This window comes from Castor canadensis, chromosome 10 (assembly GCF_047511655.1).
Source record: "Castor canadensis chromosome 10, mCasCan1.hap1v2, whole genome shotgun sequence".
NCBI lineage: Eukaryota > Metazoa > Chordata > Mammalia > Rodentia > Castoridae > Castor > Castor canadensis.
Genome location: NC_133395.1, coordinates 86,588,840 through 86,604,573, shown reverse-complemented (window position 1 = coordinate 86,604,573; position 15,734 = coordinate 86,588,840). Strand labels below are relative to the sequence as shown.

General features: G+C 67.4%; 7 non-coding genes across 7 annotated transcripts; all 7 read left to right on the top strand.

The window, feature by feature from the left end:
- The first annotated feature begins 878 nt into the window (after positions 1-878).
- Positions 879-997, top strand: LOC141412736 (5S ribosomal RNA). The gene has a single exon (XR_012437578.1). It is a non-coding gene; the product is annotated as a 5S ribosomal RNA (ribosomal RNA).
- Positions 998-3,141: 2,144 nt separating this feature from the next.
- LOC141413270 (5S ribosomal RNA) lies at positions 3,142-3,260 on the top strand. The gene has a single exon (XR_012438062.1). It is a non-coding gene; the product is annotated as a 5S ribosomal RNA (ribosomal RNA).
- Positions 3,261-5,399: 2,139 nt separating this feature from the next.
- Positions 5,400-5,518, top strand: LOC141412673 (5S ribosomal RNA). The gene has a single exon (XR_012437515.1). It is a non-coding gene; the product is annotated as a 5S ribosomal RNA (ribosomal RNA).
- Positions 5,519-7,659: 2,141 nt separating this feature from the next.
- LOC141412894 (5S ribosomal RNA) lies at positions 7,660-7,778 on the top strand. Its single transcript, XR_012437736.1, has one exon. It is a non-coding gene; the product is annotated as a 5S ribosomal RNA (ribosomal RNA).
- Positions 7,779-9,922: 2,144 nt separating this feature from the next.
- Positions 9,923-10,041, top strand: LOC141413269 (5S ribosomal RNA). Its single transcript, XR_012438061.1, has one exon. It is a non-coding gene; the product is annotated as a 5S ribosomal RNA (ribosomal RNA).
- A 2,139-nt stretch (positions 10,042-12,180) lies between these two features.
- On the top strand, positions 12,181-12,299 carry LOC141412672 (5S ribosomal RNA). Its single transcript, XR_012437514.1, has one exon. It is a non-coding gene; the product is annotated as a 5S ribosomal RNA (ribosomal RNA).
- Positions 12,300-14,438: 2,139 nt separating this feature from the next.
- LOC141412909 (5S ribosomal RNA) lies at positions 14,439-14,557 on the top strand. Its single transcript, XR_012437751.1, has one exon. It is a non-coding gene; the product is annotated as a 5S ribosomal RNA (ribosomal RNA).
- The last annotated feature ends 1,177 nt before the right edge of the window (positions 14,558-15,734 follow it).

Below are 15,734 nucleotides of genomic sequence, written 5' to 3'. Positions count from 1 at the left end.
GTAGCACGGGGCCGGGTCTGAAGGAGGCCAAGCAGGGGCACAAGACCCAGCAGCGGCACAGGGAAGAGGCCCAGGGCACCCAGGAGCAGACGAGACCCGGGAGTCGTGCGTGCTTGGCGTGGCCGCGGGCCCCGTGACGCCCGAGGACTCGAGTGCTCAGCCCCGTGTAGTGGCCGCGAAGGCCTGCCTGGGAGAAACGCCCCGGGAGGCCGGCAGGAACCCGGGATCGGAAGGGATGTGGAGGGGCCCCGGGTCGGAGGAGATGGCTTTGGCTGTGTTTGGTTTTGTTTCTTCTTCCCAAGATCCCGGGTGTGAAAGGGGCCAGAGGTGAAGTCCTGGGCTGGAAAGCCTCACGATTCAGCCCCGCAGCCCCAGGCCCTGAGTGTGGAGGAGGGCGGAGCGGGTCGGCGAAGGGCGCGGCTGCCGTTTTCCTGATGGGCTGGAGGGGCAGTGGCGCTTTCCGGACGAAGAGGACCGGAAGGGTCCCCGAGACCTCCGCTGGGAGCCACGCACCCACCCAAGGATACGGCTCCAGGAGGCGACGGAGGAGGGCGGCTGCTTGCCCTGGCCCGAGCTGTGCGTCCCCCGCCTTGGCCACAGCAGTGGACATTCCCAGAAGAACAAGCGCCCGAGAGCACTGAGAAATTTTCCCCCGAGAAAACTTGACCCTCGTCCTGGCAGCAGGACACCTCGGGAAGAAAGCCACCCAGCGGCCACCTGGGCGAGACCGGCTGCCCGAGCAGGCGCGCGGGGCCTCTGGCCGCTGGCCCCGGGCTGCCAGCCCCCACCCGGACTCCCAGCCGTGCCAGGAGAGCAGCGTGGAGACGCACGCCGGGGCCCTCGGCAGGCTCTTGGGGCTCCCGGAGGCGGCGGCTAGCGTCTACGGCCATACCACCCTGAACGCGCCCGATCTCGTCTGATCTCGGAAGCTAAGCAGGGTCGGGCCTGATTAGTACTTGGATGGCAGACCGCCTGGGAATACCGGGTGCTGTAGGCTTTTGCTCCTCCCTCCCTCGCTGCTCCTTTTGTCTTCGGGGACTTCGCCACCACCACCCCACCACCACCACCACCCCCAGCACCACCACCACCACCACCACCACAACGACCCACCGTGACCACGACCCCGACCCCGTCCGGGCCACCCGCCAGACCCACGCACACCAAATCCTCACAGCTACGTCCCCGAATCCTCTCCCCTCCCCACACTCTCCTGGGGCGCGCGCCCGCGACACGGGTCACCAGCGAGGTTGGTCCCAGGCCACGTTGGGGACCGCTCCCCAACTGCCCTCCAGGCGGGCGGGGAGGGACGTGCGGAAGCCATGAGAAAGTGGGTCCTGCACCCCAGCGGGCCCCACAGCGGGACGCGCCACACCTGGGCTCGCCACAAGGTGGTGCACTGGGTCCAGGGCAAGACGCCAGGGGACAGAGAAGCAGGGAGCCTCAGTCGGGTGCTGCTCCACGTCGCGATCCGTCGCTCAACCCAAGACAGGGTAGCCAGCGCGCGACCTCTACGTGGGATTCCGCCTCCCACGGCAGAGCCTGCGGTCACAGGGACAGAGGGCGCAGGCCGCCAGAGCTCCGGATGCCAGCGGCAGCTCCCCGTCCCGCTCAAAGGGAGGGAGGGCCGCCGCTGGCGCCCAGTCGCCTGTGCCACCCTCCGGGTCTCAAAGCACTCCTCAGTCAGCTCAAGGACCGGGGCCACCTGGCCTTCGGGGTCACATCGGCTTGGGCACGACGGAAGGGACCGCTTGCCCCCGTGGAACAGACATTCTCCCCGTGGACAACCTCAGGTGCCGGGACCCTCTGCTCCGCCTTGGAAAACCCACCTTCTGCAATGTATGCCCAACGCAATCAGGCCGAGCAGATTGACCCCCTCGGCCCGGCCCCAGTGTGTGATGGGGCTCTGTGCGTGAGGGCTTGCTCTTCCCCACCTACACCAGGCACGGCATCTAACACACACACACACACACACACACACCACGCAGAGACACCCAGACCACGCACGCACGCACGGGGACGCACCCTCCTCTCCCCCACCCCACACACGAGCAGCCGAAGGACAAGAGGGTATGGCTGGGGCCTGAGCGGGAACAAGAGAAGCCTTGGTTTGCGGCCCCTCGGCCAACTGCATCAGGATTTTTGTCTGCGCTCGGAGGCCAGAGGATCTCTGCCATTTGCTAGCAGGGCCAGGGATGGCAGGAGGGTGGGTACGGGGCTCAGCCAGGGCCAGTTCTGCTGGCACGATCCTGTAGCACGTGGCCGTGTAGCACGGGGACGGGTCTGAAGGAGGCCAAGCAGGGGCACAAGACCCAGCAGCGGCACAGGGAAGAGGCCCAGGGCACCCAGGAGCAGACGAGACCCGGGAGTCGTGCGTGCTTGGCGTGGCCGCGGGCCCCGTGACGCCCGAGGACTCGAGTGCTCAGCCCCGTGTAGTGGCCGCGAAGGCCTGCCTGGGAGAAACGCCCCGGGAGGCCGGCAGGAACCCGGGATCGGAAGGGATGTGGAGGGGCCCCGGGTCGGAGGAGATGGCTTTGGCTGTGTTTGGTTTTGTTTCTTCTTCCCAAGATCCCGGGTGTGAAAGGGGCCAGAGGTGAAGTCCTGGGCTGGAAAGCCTCACGATTCAGCCCCGCAGCCCCAGGCCCTGAGCGTGGAGGAGGGCGGAGCGGGTCGGCGAAGGGCGCGGCTGCCGTTTTCCTGATGGGCTGGAGGGGCAGTGGCGCTTTCCGGATGAAGAGGACCGGAAGGGTCCCCGAGACCTCCGCTGGGAGCCACGCACCCACCCAAGGATACGGCTCCAGGAGGCGACGGAGGAGGGCGGCTGCTTGCCCTGGCCCGAGCTGTGCGTCCCCCGCCTTGGCCACAGCAGTGAACATTCCCAGAAGAACAAGCGCCCGAGAGCACTGAGAAATTTTCCCCCGAGAAAACTTGACCCTCGTCCTGGCAGCAGGACACCTCGGGAAGAAAGCCACCCAGCGGCCACCTGGGCGAGACCGGCTGCCCGAGCAGGCGCGCGGGGCCTCTGGCCGCTGGCCCCGGGCTGCCAGCACCCACCCGGACTCCCAGCCGTGCCAGGAGAGCAGCGTGGAGACGCACGCCGGGGCCCTCGGCAGGCTCTTGGGGCTCCCGGAGGCGGCGGCTAGCGTCTACGGCCATACCACCCTGAACGCGCCCGATCTCGTCTGATCTCGGAAGCTAAGCAGGGTCGGGCCTGGTTAGTACTTGGATGGGAGACCGCCTGGGAATACCGGGTGCTGTAGGCTTTTGCTCCTCCCTCCCTCGCTGCTCCTTTTGTCTTCGGGGACTTCGCCACCACCCCCCACCACCACCACCACCCCAGCACCACCACCACCACCACCACAACGACCCACCGTGACCACGACCCCGACCCCGTCCGGGCCACCCGCCAGACCCACGCACACCGAATCCTCACAGCTACGTCCCCGAATCCTCTCCCCTCCCCACACTCTCCTGGGGCGCGCGCCCGTGACACGGGTCACCAGCGAGGTTGGTCCCAGGCCACGTTGGGGACCGCTCCCCAACTGCCCTCCAGGCGGGCGGGGAGGGACGTGCGGAAGCCATGAGAAAGTGGGTCCTGCACCCCAGCGGTCCCCACAGCGGGAAGCGCCACACCTGTGCTCGCCACAAGGTGGTGCACTGGGTCCAGGGCAAGACGCCAGGGGACAGAGAAGCAGGGAGCCTCAGTCGGGTGCTACTCCACGTCGCGCTCCGTCGCTCAACCCAAGACAGGGCAGCTAGCGCGCGACCTCTACGTGGGATCCCGCCTCCCATGGCAGAGCATGCGGTCACAGGGACAGAGGGCGCAGACCGCCAGAGCTCCGGATGCCAGCGGCAGCTCCCCGTCCCGCTCAAAGGGAGGGAGGGCCGCCGCTGGCGCCCAGTCGCCTGTGCCACCCTCCGGGTCTCAAAGCACTCCTCAGTCAGCTCAAGGACCGGAGCCACCTGGCCTTCGGGGTCACATGGGCTTTGGCACGACGGAAGGGAACGCTTGCCCCCGTGGAACAGACATTCTCCCCGTGGACAACCTCAGGTGCCGGGACCCTCTGCTCCGCCTTGGAAAACCCACCTTCTGCAATGTATGCCCAACGCAATCAGGCCGAGCAGATTGACCCCCTCGGCCCGGCCCCAGTGTGTGATGGGGCTCTGTGCGTGAGGGCTTGCTCTTCCCCACCTACACCAGGCACGGCATCTAACACACACACACACACACACACACACCACGCAGAGACACCCAGACCACGCACGCACGCACGGGGACGCACCCTCCTCTCCCCCACCCCACACACGAGCAGCCGAAGGACAAGAGGGTATGGCTGGGGCCTGAGCGGGAACAAGCGAAGCCTTGGTTTGCGGCCCCTCGGCCAACTGCATCAGGATTTTTGTCTGGGCTCGGAGGCCAGAGGATCTCTGCCATTTGCTAGCAGGGCCAGGGATGGCAGGAGGGTGGGTACGGGGCTCAGCCAGGGCCAGTTCTGCTGGCACGATCCTGTAGCACGTGGCCGCGTAGCACGGGGCCGGGTCTGAAGGAGGCCAAGCAGGGGCACAAGACCCAGCAGCGGCACAGGGAAGAGGCCCAGGGCACCCAGGAGCAGACGAGACCCGGGAGTCGTGCGTGCTTGGCGTGGCCGCGGGCCCCGTGACGCCCGAGGACTCGAGTGCTCAGCCCCGTGTAGTGGCCGCGAAGGCCTGCCTGGGAGAAACGCCCCGGGAGGCCGGCAGGAACCCGGGATCGGAAGGGATGTGGAGGGGCCCCGGGTCGGAGGAGATGGCTTTGGCTGTGTTTGGTTTTGTTTCTTCTTCCCAAGATCCCGGGTGTGAAAGGGGCCAGAGGTGATGTCCTGGGCTGGAAAGCCTCACGATTCAGCCCCGCAGCCCCAGGCCCTGAGTGTGGAGGAGGGCGGAGCGGGTCGGCGAAGGGCGCGGCTGCCGTTTTCCTGATGGGCTGGAGGGGCAGTGGCGCTTTCCGGACGAAGAGGACCGGAAGGGTCCCCGAGACCTCCGCTGGGAGCCACGCACCCACCCAAGGATACGGCTCCAGGAGGCGACGGAGGAGGGCGGCTGCTTGCCCTGGCCCGAGCTGTGCGTCCCCCGCCTTGGCCACAGCAGTGAACATTCCCAGAAGAACAAGCGCCCGAGGGCACTGAGAAATTTTCCCCCGAGAAAACTTGACCCTCGTCCTGGCAGCAGGACACCTCGGGAAGAAAGCCACCCAGCGGCCACCTGGGCGAGACCGGCTGCCCGAGCAGGCGCGCGGGGCCTCTGGCCGCTGGCCCCGGGCTGCCAGCCCCCACCCGGACTCCCAGCCGTGCCAGGAGAGCAGCGTGGAGACGCACGCCGGGGCCCTCGTCAGGCTCTTGGGGCACCCGGAGGCGGCGGCTAGCGTCTACGGCCATACCACCCTGAACGCGCCCGATCTCGTCTGATCTCGGAAGCTAAGCAGGGTCGGGCCTGGTTAGTACTTGGATGGCAGACCGCCTGGGAATACCGGGTGCTGTAGGCTTTTGCTCCTCAATCCCTCGCTGCTCCTTTTGTCTTCGGGGACTTCGCCACCACCCCCCCCACCACCACCACCACCCCCAGCACCACCACCACCACCACCACAACGACCCACCGTGACCACGACCCCGACCCCGTCCGGGCCACCCGCCAGACCCACGCACACCGAATCCTCACAGCTACGTCCCCGAATCCTCTCCCCTCCCCACACTCTCCTGGAGCGCGCGCCCGCGACACGGGTCACCAGCGAGGTTGGTCCCAGGCCACGTTGGGGACCGCTCCCCAACTGCCCTCCAGGCGGGCGGGGAGGGACGTGCGGAAGCCATGAGAAAGTGGGTCCTGCACCCCAGCGGGCCCCACAGCGGGACGCGCCACACCTGGGCTCGCCACAAGGTGGTGCACTGGGTCCAGGGCAAGACGCCAGGGGACAGAGAAGCAGGGAGCCTCAGTCGGGTGCTGCTCCACGTCGCGCTCCGTCGCTCAACCCAAGACAGGGCAGCCAGCGCGCGACCTCTACGTGGGATCCCGCCTCCCACGGCAGAGCCTGTGGTCACAGGGACAGAGGGCGCAGGCTGCCAGAGCTCCGGATGCCAGCGGCAGCTCCCCGTCCCGCTCAAAGGGAGGGAGGTCCGCCGCTGGCGCCCAGTCGCCTGTGCCACCCTCCGGGTCTCAAGTCAGTCAGCTCAAGGACCGGGGCCACCTGGCCTTCGGGGTCACATGGGCTTGGGCACGACGGAAGGGAACGCTTGCCCCCGTGGAACAGACATTCTCCCCGTGGACAACCTCAGGTGCCGGGACCCTCTGCTCCGCCTTGGAAAACCCACCTTCTGCAATGTATGCCCAACGCAATCAGGCCGAGCAGATTGACCCCCTCGGCCCGGCCCCAGTGTGTGATGGGGCTCTGTGCGTGAGGGCTTGCTCTTCCCCACCTACACCAGGCACGGCATCTAACACACACACACACACACACACACACACACACCACGCAGAGACACCCAGACCACGCACGCACGCACGGGGACGCACCCTCCTCTCCCCCACCCCACACACGAGCAGCCGAAGGACAAGAGGGTATGGCTGGGGCCTGAGCGGGAACAAGCGAAGCCTTGGTTTGCGGCCCCTCGGCCAACTGCATCAGAATTTTTGTCTGGCCTCGGAGGCCAGAGGATCTCTGCCATTTGCTAGCAGGGCCAGGGATGGCAGGAGGGTGGGTACGGGGCTCAGCCAGGGCCAGTTCTGCTGGCACGATCCTGTAGCACGTGGCCGCGTAGCACGGGGCCGGGTCTGAAGGAGGCCAAGCAGGGGCACAAGACCCAGCAGCGGCACAGGGAAGAGGCCCAGGGCACCCAGGAGCAGACGAGACCCGGGAGTCGTGCGTGCTTGGCGTGGCCGCGGGCCCCGTGACGCCCGAGGACTCGAGTGCTCAGCCCCGTGTAGTGGCCGCGAAGGCCTGCCTGGGAGAAACGCCCCGGGAGGCCGGCAGGAACCCGGGATCGGAAGGGATGTGGAGGGGCCCCGGGTCGGAGGAGATGGCTTTGGCTGTGTTTGGTTTTGTTTCTTCTTCCCAAGATCCCGGGTGTGAAAGGGGCCAGAGGTGAAGTCCTGGGCTGGAAAGCCTCACGATTCAGCCCCGCAGCCCCAGGCCCTGAGTGTGGAGGAGGGCGGAGCGGGTCGGCGAAGGGCGCGGCTGCCGTTTTCCTGATGGGCTGGAGGGGCAGTGGCGCTTTCCGGACGAAGAGGACCGGAAGGGTCCCCGAGACCTCCGCTGGGAGCCACGCACCCACCCAAGGATACGGCTCCAGGAGGCGACGGAGGAGGGCGGCTGCTTGCCCTGGCCCGAGCTGTGCGTCCCCCGCCTTGGCCACAGCAGTGGACATTCCCAGAAGAACAAGCGCCCGAGAGCACTGAGAAATTTTCCCCCGAGAAAACTTGACCCTCGTCCTGGCAGCAGGACACCTCGGGAAGAAAGCCACCCAGCGGCCACCTGGGCGAGACCGGCTGCCCGAGCAGGCGCGCGGGGCCTCTGGCCGCTGGCCCCGGGCTGCCAGCCCCCACCCGGACTCCCAGCCGTGCCAGGAGAGCAGCGTGGAGACGCACGCCGGGGCCCTCGGCAGGCTCTTGGGGCTCCCGGAGGCGGCGGCTAGCGTCTACGGCCATACCACCCTGAACGCGCCCGATCTCGTCTGATCTCGGAAGCTAAGCAGGGTCGGGCCTGATTAGTACTTGGATGGCAGACCGCCTGTGAATACCGGGTGCTGTAGGCTTTTGCTCCTCCCTCCCTCGCTGCTCCTTTTGTCTTCGGGGACTTCGCCACCACCACCCCACCACCACCACCACCCCCAGCACCACCACCACCACCACCACCACAACGACCCACCGTGACCACGACCCCGACCCCGTCCGGGCCACCCGCCAGACCCACGCACACCAAATCCTCACAGCTACGTCCCCGAATCCTCTCCCCTCCCCACACTCTCCTGGGGCGCGCGCCCGCGACACGGGTCACCAGCGAGGTTGGTCCCAGGCCACGTTGGGGACCGCTCCCCAACTGCCCTCCAGGCGGGCGGGGAGGGACGTGCGGAAGCCATGAGAAAGTGGGTCCTGCACCCCAGCGGGCCCCACAGCGGGACGCGCCACACCTGGGCTCGCCACAAGGTGGTGCACTGGGTCCAGGGCAAGACGCCAGGGGACAGAGAAGCAGGGAGCCTCAGTCGGGTGCTGCTCCACGTCGCGATCCGTCGCTCAACCCAAGACAGGGTAGCCAGCGCGCGACCTCTACGTGGGATTCCGCCTCCCACGGCAGAGCCTGCGGTCACAGGGACAGAGGGCGCAGGCCGCCAGAGCTCCGGATGCCAGCGGCAGCTCCCCGTCCCGCTCAAAGGGAGGGAGGGCCGCCGCTGGCGCCCAGTCGCCTGTGCCACCCTCCGGGTCTCAAAGCACTCCTCAGTCAGCTCAAGGACCGGGGCCACCTGGCCTTCGGGGTCACATCGGCTTGGGCACGACGGAAGGGACCGCTTGCCCCCGTGGAACAGACATTCTCCCCGTGGACAACCTCAGGTGCCGGGACCCTCTGCTCCGCCTTGGAAAACCCACCTTCTGCAATGTATGCCCAACGCAATCAGGCCGAGCAGATTGACCCCCTCGGCCCGGCCCCAGTGTGTGATGGGGCTCTGTGCGTGAGGGCTTGCTCTTCCCCACCTACACCAGGCACGGCATCTAACACACACACACACACACACACACACCACGCAGAGACACCCAGACCACGCACGCACGCACGGGGACGCACCCTCCTCTCCCCCACCCCACACACGAGCAGCCGAAGGACAAGAGGGTATGGCTGGGGCCTGAGCGGGAACAAGAGAAGCCTTGGTTTGCGGCCCCTCGGCCAACTGCATCAGGATTTTTGTCTGGGCTCGGAGGCCAGAGGATCTCTGCCATTTGCTAGCAGGGCCAGGGATGGCAGGAGGGTGGGTACGGGGCTCAGCCAGGGCCAGTTCTGCTGGCACGATCCTGTAGCACGTGGCCGCGTAGCACGGGGACGGGTCTGAAGGAGGCCAAGCAGGGGCACAAGACCCAGCAGCGGCACAGGGAAGAGGCCCAGGGCACCCAGGAGCAGACGAGACCCGGGAGTCGTGCGTGCTTGGCGTGGCCGCGGGCCCCGTGACGCCCGAGGACTCGAGTGCTCAGCCCCGTGTAGTGGCCGCGAAGGCCTGCCTGGGAGAAACGCCCCGGGAGGCCGGCAGGAACCCGGGATCGGAAGGGATGTGGAGGGGCCCCGGGTCGGAGGAGATGGCTTTGGCTGTGTTTGGTTTTGTTTCTTCTTCCCAAGATCCCGGGTGTGAAAGGGGCCAGAGGTGAAGTCCTGGGCTGGAAAGCCTCACGATTCAGCCCCGCAGCCCCAGGCCCTGAGCGTGGAGGAGGGCGGAGCGGGTCGGCGAAGGGCGCGGCTGCCGTTTTCCTGATGGGCTGGAGGGGCAGTGGCGCTTTCCGGATGAAGAGGACCGGAAGGGTCCCCGAGACCTCCGCTGGGAGCCACGCACCCACCCAAGGATACGGCTCCAGGAGGCGACGGAGGAGGGCGGCTGCTTGCCCTGGCCCGAGCTGTGCGTCCCCCGCCTTGGCCACAGCAGTGAACATTCCCAGAAGAACAAGCGCCCGAGAGCACTGAGAAATTTTCCCCCGAGAAAACTTGACCCTCGTCCTGGCAGCAGGACACCTCGGGAAGAAAGCCACCCAGCGGCCACCTGGGCGAGACCGGCTGCCCGAGCAGGCGCGCGGGGCCTCTGGCCGCTGGCCCCGGGCTGCCAGCACCCACCCGGACTCCCAGCCGTGCCAGGAGAGCAGCGTGGAGACGCACGCCGGGGCCCTCGGCAGGCTCTTGGGGCTCCCGGAGGCGGCGGCTAGCGTCTACGGCCATACCACCCTGAACGCGCCCGATCTCGTCTGATCTCGGAAGCTAAGCAGGGTCGGGCCTGGTTAGTACTTGGATGGGAGACCGCCTGGGAATACCGGGTGCTGTAGGCTTTTGCTCCTCCCTCCCTCGCTGCTCCTTTTGTCTTCGGGGACTTCGCCACCACCCCCCACCACCACCACCACCCCAGCACCACCACCACCACCACCACAACGACCCACCGTGACCACGACCCCGACCCCGTCCGGGCCACCCGCCAGACCCACGCACACCGAATCCTCACAGCTACGTCCCCGAATCCTCTCCCCTCCCCACACTCTCCTGGGGCGCGCGCCCGCGACACGGGTCACCAGCGAGGTTGGTCCCAGGCCACGTTGGGGACCGCTCCCCAACTGCCCTCCAGGCGGGCGGGGAGGGACGTGCGGAAGCCATGAGAAAGTGGGTCCTGCACCCCAGCGGTCCCCACAGCGGGAAGCGCCACACCTGTGCTCGCCACAAGGTGGTGCACTGGGTCCAGGGCAAGACGCCAGGGGACAGAGAAGCAGGGAGCCTCAGTCGGGTGCTACTCCACGTCGCGCTCCGTCGCTCAACCCAAGACAGGGCAGCCAGCGCGCGACCTCTACGTGGGATCCCGCCTCCCATGGCAGAGCATGCGGTCACAGGGACAGAGGGCGCAGACCGCCAGAGCTCCGGATGCCAGCGGCAGCTCCCCGTCCCGCTCAAAGGGAGGGAGGGCCGCCGCTGGCGCCCAGTCGCCTGTGCCACCCTCCGGGTCTCAAAGCACTCCTCAGTCAGCTCAAGGACCGGAGCCACCTGGCCTTCGGGGTCACATGGGCTTTGGCACGACGGAAGGGAACGCTTGCCCCCGTGGAACAGACATTCTCCCCGTGGACAACCTCAGGTGCCGGGACCCTCTGCTCCGCCTTGGAAAACCCACCTTCTGCAATGTATGCCCAACGCAATCAGGCCGAGCAGATTGACCCCCTCGGCCCGGCCCCAGTGTGTGATGGGGCTCTGTGCGTGAGGGCTTGCTCTTCCCCACCTACACCAGGCACGGCATCTAACACACACACACACACACACACACACCACGCAGAGACACCCAGACCACGCACGCACGCACGGGGACGCACCCTCCTCTCCCCCACCCCACACACGAGCAGCCGAAGGACAAGAGGGTATGGCTGGGGCCTGAGCGGGAACAAGCGAAGCCTTGGTTTGCGGCCCCTCGGCCAACTGCATCAGGATTTTTGTCTGGGCTCGGAGGCCAGAGGATCTCTGCCATTTGCTAGCAGGGCCAGGGATGGCAGGAGGGTGGGTACGGGGCTCAGCCAGGGCCAGTTCTGCTGGCACGATCCTGTAGCACGTGGCCGCGTAGCACGGGGCCGGGTCTGAAGGAGGCCAAGCAGGGGCACAAGACCCAGCAGCGGCACAGGGAAGAGGCCCAGGGCACCCAGGAGCAGACGAGACCCGGGAGTCGTGCGTGCTTGGCGTGGCCGCGGGCCCCGTGACGCCCGAGGACTCGAGTGCTCAGCCCCGTGTAGTGGCCGCGAAGGCCTGCCTGGGAGAAACGCCCCGGGAGGCCGGCAGGAACCCGGGATCGGAAGGGATGTGGAGGGGCCCCGGGTCGGAGGAGATGGCTTTGGCTGTGTTTGGTTTTGTTTCTTCTTCCCAAGATCCCGGGTGTGAAAGGGGCCAGAGGTGATGTCCTGGGCTGGAAAGCCTCACGATTCAGCCCCGCAGCCCCAGGCCCTGAGTGTGGAGGAGGGCGGAGCGGGTCGGCGAAGGGCGCGGCTGCCGTTTTCCTGATGGGCTGGAGGGGCAGTGGCGCTTTCCGGACGAAGAGGACCGGAAGGGTCCCCGAGACCTCCGCTGGGAGCCACGCACCCACCCAAGGATACGGCTCCAGGAGGCGACGGAGGAGGGCGGCTGCTTGCCCTGGCCCGAGCTGTGCGTCCCCCGCCTTGGCCACAGCAGTGAACATTCCCAGAAGAACAAGCGCCCGAGGGCACTGAGAAATTTTCCCCCGAGAAAACTTGACCCTCGTCCTGGCAGCAGGACACCTCGGGAAGAAAGCCACCCAGCAGCCACCTGGGCGAGACCGGCTGCCCGAGCAGGCGCGCGGGGCCTCTGGCCGCTGGCCCCGGGCTGCCAGCCCCCACCCGGACTCCCAGCCGTGCCAGGAGAGCAGCGTGGAGACGCACGCCGGGGCCCTCGTCAGGCTCTTGGGGCTCCCGGAGGCGGCGGCTAGCGTCTACGGCCATACCACCCTGAACGCGCCCGATCTCGTCTGATCTCGGAAGCTAAGCAGGGTCGGGCCTGGTTAGTACTTGGATGGCAGACCGCCTGGGAATACCGGGTGCTGTAGGCTTTTGCTCCTCAATCCCTCGCTGCTCCTTTTGTCTTCGGGGACTTCGCCACCACCCCCCCCACCACCACCACCACCCCCAGCACCACCACCACCACCACAACGACCCACCGTGACCACGACCCCGACCCCGTCCGGGCCACCCGCCAGACCCACGCACACCGAATCCTCACAGCTACGTCCCCGAATCCTCTCCCCTCCCCACACTCTCCTGGAGCGCGCGCCCGCGACACGGGTCACCAGCGAGGTTGGTCCCAGGCCACGTTGGGGACCGCTCCCCAACTGCCCTCCAGGCGGGCGGGGAGGGACGTGCGGAAGCCATGAGAAAGTGGGTCCTGCACCCCAGCGGGCCCCACAGCGGGACGCGCCACACCTGGGCTCGCCACAAGGTGGTGCACTGGGTCCAGGGCAAGACGCCAGGGGACAGAGAAGCAGGGAGCCTCAGTCGGGTGCTGCTCCACGTCGCGCTCCGTCGCTCAACCCAAGACAGGGCAGCCAGCGCGCGACCTCTACGTGGGATCCCGCCTCCCACGGCAGAGCCTGTGGTCACAGGGACAGAGGGCGCAGGCTGCCAGAGCTCCGGATGCCAGCGGCAGCTCCCCGTCCCGCTCAAAGGGAGGGAGGTCCGCCGCTGGCGCCCAGTCGCCTGTGCCACCCTCCGGGTCTCAAGTCAGTCAGCTCAAGGACCGGGGCCACCTGGCCTTCGGGGTCACATGGGCTTGGGCACGACGGAAGGGAACGCTTGCCCCCGTGGAACAGACATTCTCCCCGTGGACAACCTCAGGTGCCGGGACCCTCTGCTCCGCCTTGGAAAACCCACCTTCTGCAATGTATGCCCAACGCAATCAGGCCGAGCAGATTGACCCCCTCGGCCCGGCCCCAGTGTGTGATGGGGCTCTGTGCGTGAGGGCTTGCTCTTCCCCACCTACACCAGGCACGGCATCTAACACACACACACACACACACACACACACACACCACGCAGAGACACCCAGACCACGCACGCACGCACGGGGACGCACCCTCCTCTCCCCCACCCCACACACGAGCAGCCGAAGGACAAGAGGGTATGGCTGGGGCCTGAGCGGGAACAAGTGAAGCCTTGGTTTGCGGCCCCTCGGCCAACTGCATCAGGATTTTTGTCTGGGCTCGGAGGCCAGAGGATCTCTGCCATTTGCTAGCAGGGCCAGGGATGGCAGGAGGGTGGGTACGGGGCTCAGCCAGGGCCAGTTCTGCTGGCACGATCCTGTAGCACGTGGCCGCGTAGCACGGGGCCGGGTCTGAAGGAGGCCAAGCAGGGGCACAAGACCCAACAGCGGCACAGGGAAGAGGCCCAGGGCACCCAGGAGCGAGACGAGACCCGGGAGTCGTGCGTGCTTGGCGTGGCCGCGGGCCCCGTGACGCCCGAGGACTCGAGTGCTCAGCCCCGTGTAGTGGCCGCGAAGGCCTGCCTGGGAGAAACGCCCCGGGAGGCCGGCAGGAACCCGGGATCGGAAGGGATGTGGAGGGGCCCCGGGTCGGAGGAGATGGCTTTGGCTGTGTTTGGTTTTGTTTCTTCTTCCCAAGATCCCGGGTGTGAAAGGGGCCAGAGGTGAAGTCCTGGGCTGGAAAGCCTCACGATTCAGCCCCGCAGCCCCAGGCCCTGAGTGTGGAGGAGGGCGGAGCGGGTCGGCGAAGGGCGCGGCTGCCGTTTTCCTGATGGGCTGGAGGGGCAGTGGCGCTTTCCGGACGAAGAGGACCGGAAGGGTCCCCGAGACCTCCGCTGGGAGCCACGCACCCACCCAAGGATACGGCTCCAGGAGGCGACGGAGGAGGGCGGCTGCTTGCCCTGGCCCGAGCTGGGCGTCCCCCGCCTTGGCCACAGCAGTGAACATTCCCAGAAGAACAAGCGCCCGAGGGCACTGAGAAATTTTCCCCTGAGAAAACTTGACCCTCGTCCTGGAAGCAGGACACCTCGGGAAGAAAGCCACCCAGCGGGCACCTGGGCGAGACCGGCTGCCCGAGCAGGCGCGCGGGGCCTCTGGCCGCTGGCCCCGGGCTGCCAGCCCCCACCCGGACTCCCAGCCGTGCCAGGAGAGCAGCGTGGAGACGCACGCCGGGGCCCTCGGCAGGCTCTTGGGGCTCCCGGAGGCGGCGGCTAGCGTCTACGGCCATACCACCCAGAACGCGCCCGATCTCGTCTGATCTCGGAAGCTAAGCAGGGTCGGGCCTGGTTAGTACTTGGATGGCAGACCGCCTGGGAATACCGGGTGCTGTAGGCTTTTGCTCCTCCCTCCCTCGCTGCTCCTTTTGTCTTCAGGGACTTCGCCACCACCCCCCCCACCACCACCACCACCCCCAGCACCACCACCACCACCACCACAACGACCCACCGTGACCACGACCCCGACCCCGTCCGGGCCACCCGCCAGACCCACGCACACCGAATCCTCACAGCTACGTCCCCGAATCCTCTCCCCTCCCCACACTCTCCTGGGGCGCGCGCCCGCGACACGGGTCACCAGCGAGGTTGGTCCCAGGCCACGTTGGGGACCGCTCCCCACTGCCCTCCAGGCGGGCGGGGAGGGACGTGCGGAAGCCATGAGAAAGTGGGTCCTGCACCCCAGCGGGCCCCACAGCGGAACGCGCCACACATGGGCTCGCCACAAGGTGGTGCACTGGGTCCAGGGCAAGACGCCAGGGGACAGAGAAGCAGGGAGCCTCAGTCGGGTGCTGCTCCACGTCGCGCTCCGTCGCTCAACCCAAGACAGGGCAGCCAGCGCGTGACCTCTATGTGGGATCCCGCCTCCCACGGCAGAGCCTGCGGTCACAGGGACAGAGGGCGCAGGCCGCCAGAGCTCCGGATGCCAGCGGCAGCTCCCTGTCCCGCTCAAAGGGAGGGAGGGCCGCCGCTGGCGCCCAGTCGCCTGTGCCACCCTCCGGGTCTCAAAGCACTCCTCAGTCAGCTCAATGACCGGGGCCACCTAGCCTTCGGGGTCACATGGGCTTGGGCACGACGGAAGGGACCGCTTGCCCCCGTGGAACAGACATTCTCCCCGTGGACAACCTCAGGTGCCGGGACCCTCTGCTCCGCCTTGGAAAACCCACCTTCTGCAATGTATGCCCAACGCAATCAGGCCGAGCAGATTGACCCCCTCGGCCCGGCCCCAGTGTGTGATGGGGCTCTGTGCGTGAGTACTTGCTCTTCCCCACCTACACCAGGCACGGCATCTAACACACACACACACACACACACACACACACACACACACTCCACGCAGAGACACCCAGACCACGCACGCACGCACGGGGACGCACCCTCCTCTCCCCCACCCCACACACGAGCAGCCGAAGGACAAGAGGGTATGGCTGGGGCCTGAGCGGGAACAAGCGAAGCCTTGGTTTGCGGCCCCTCGGCCAACTGCATCAGGATTTTTGTCTGGGCTCGGAGGCCAGAGG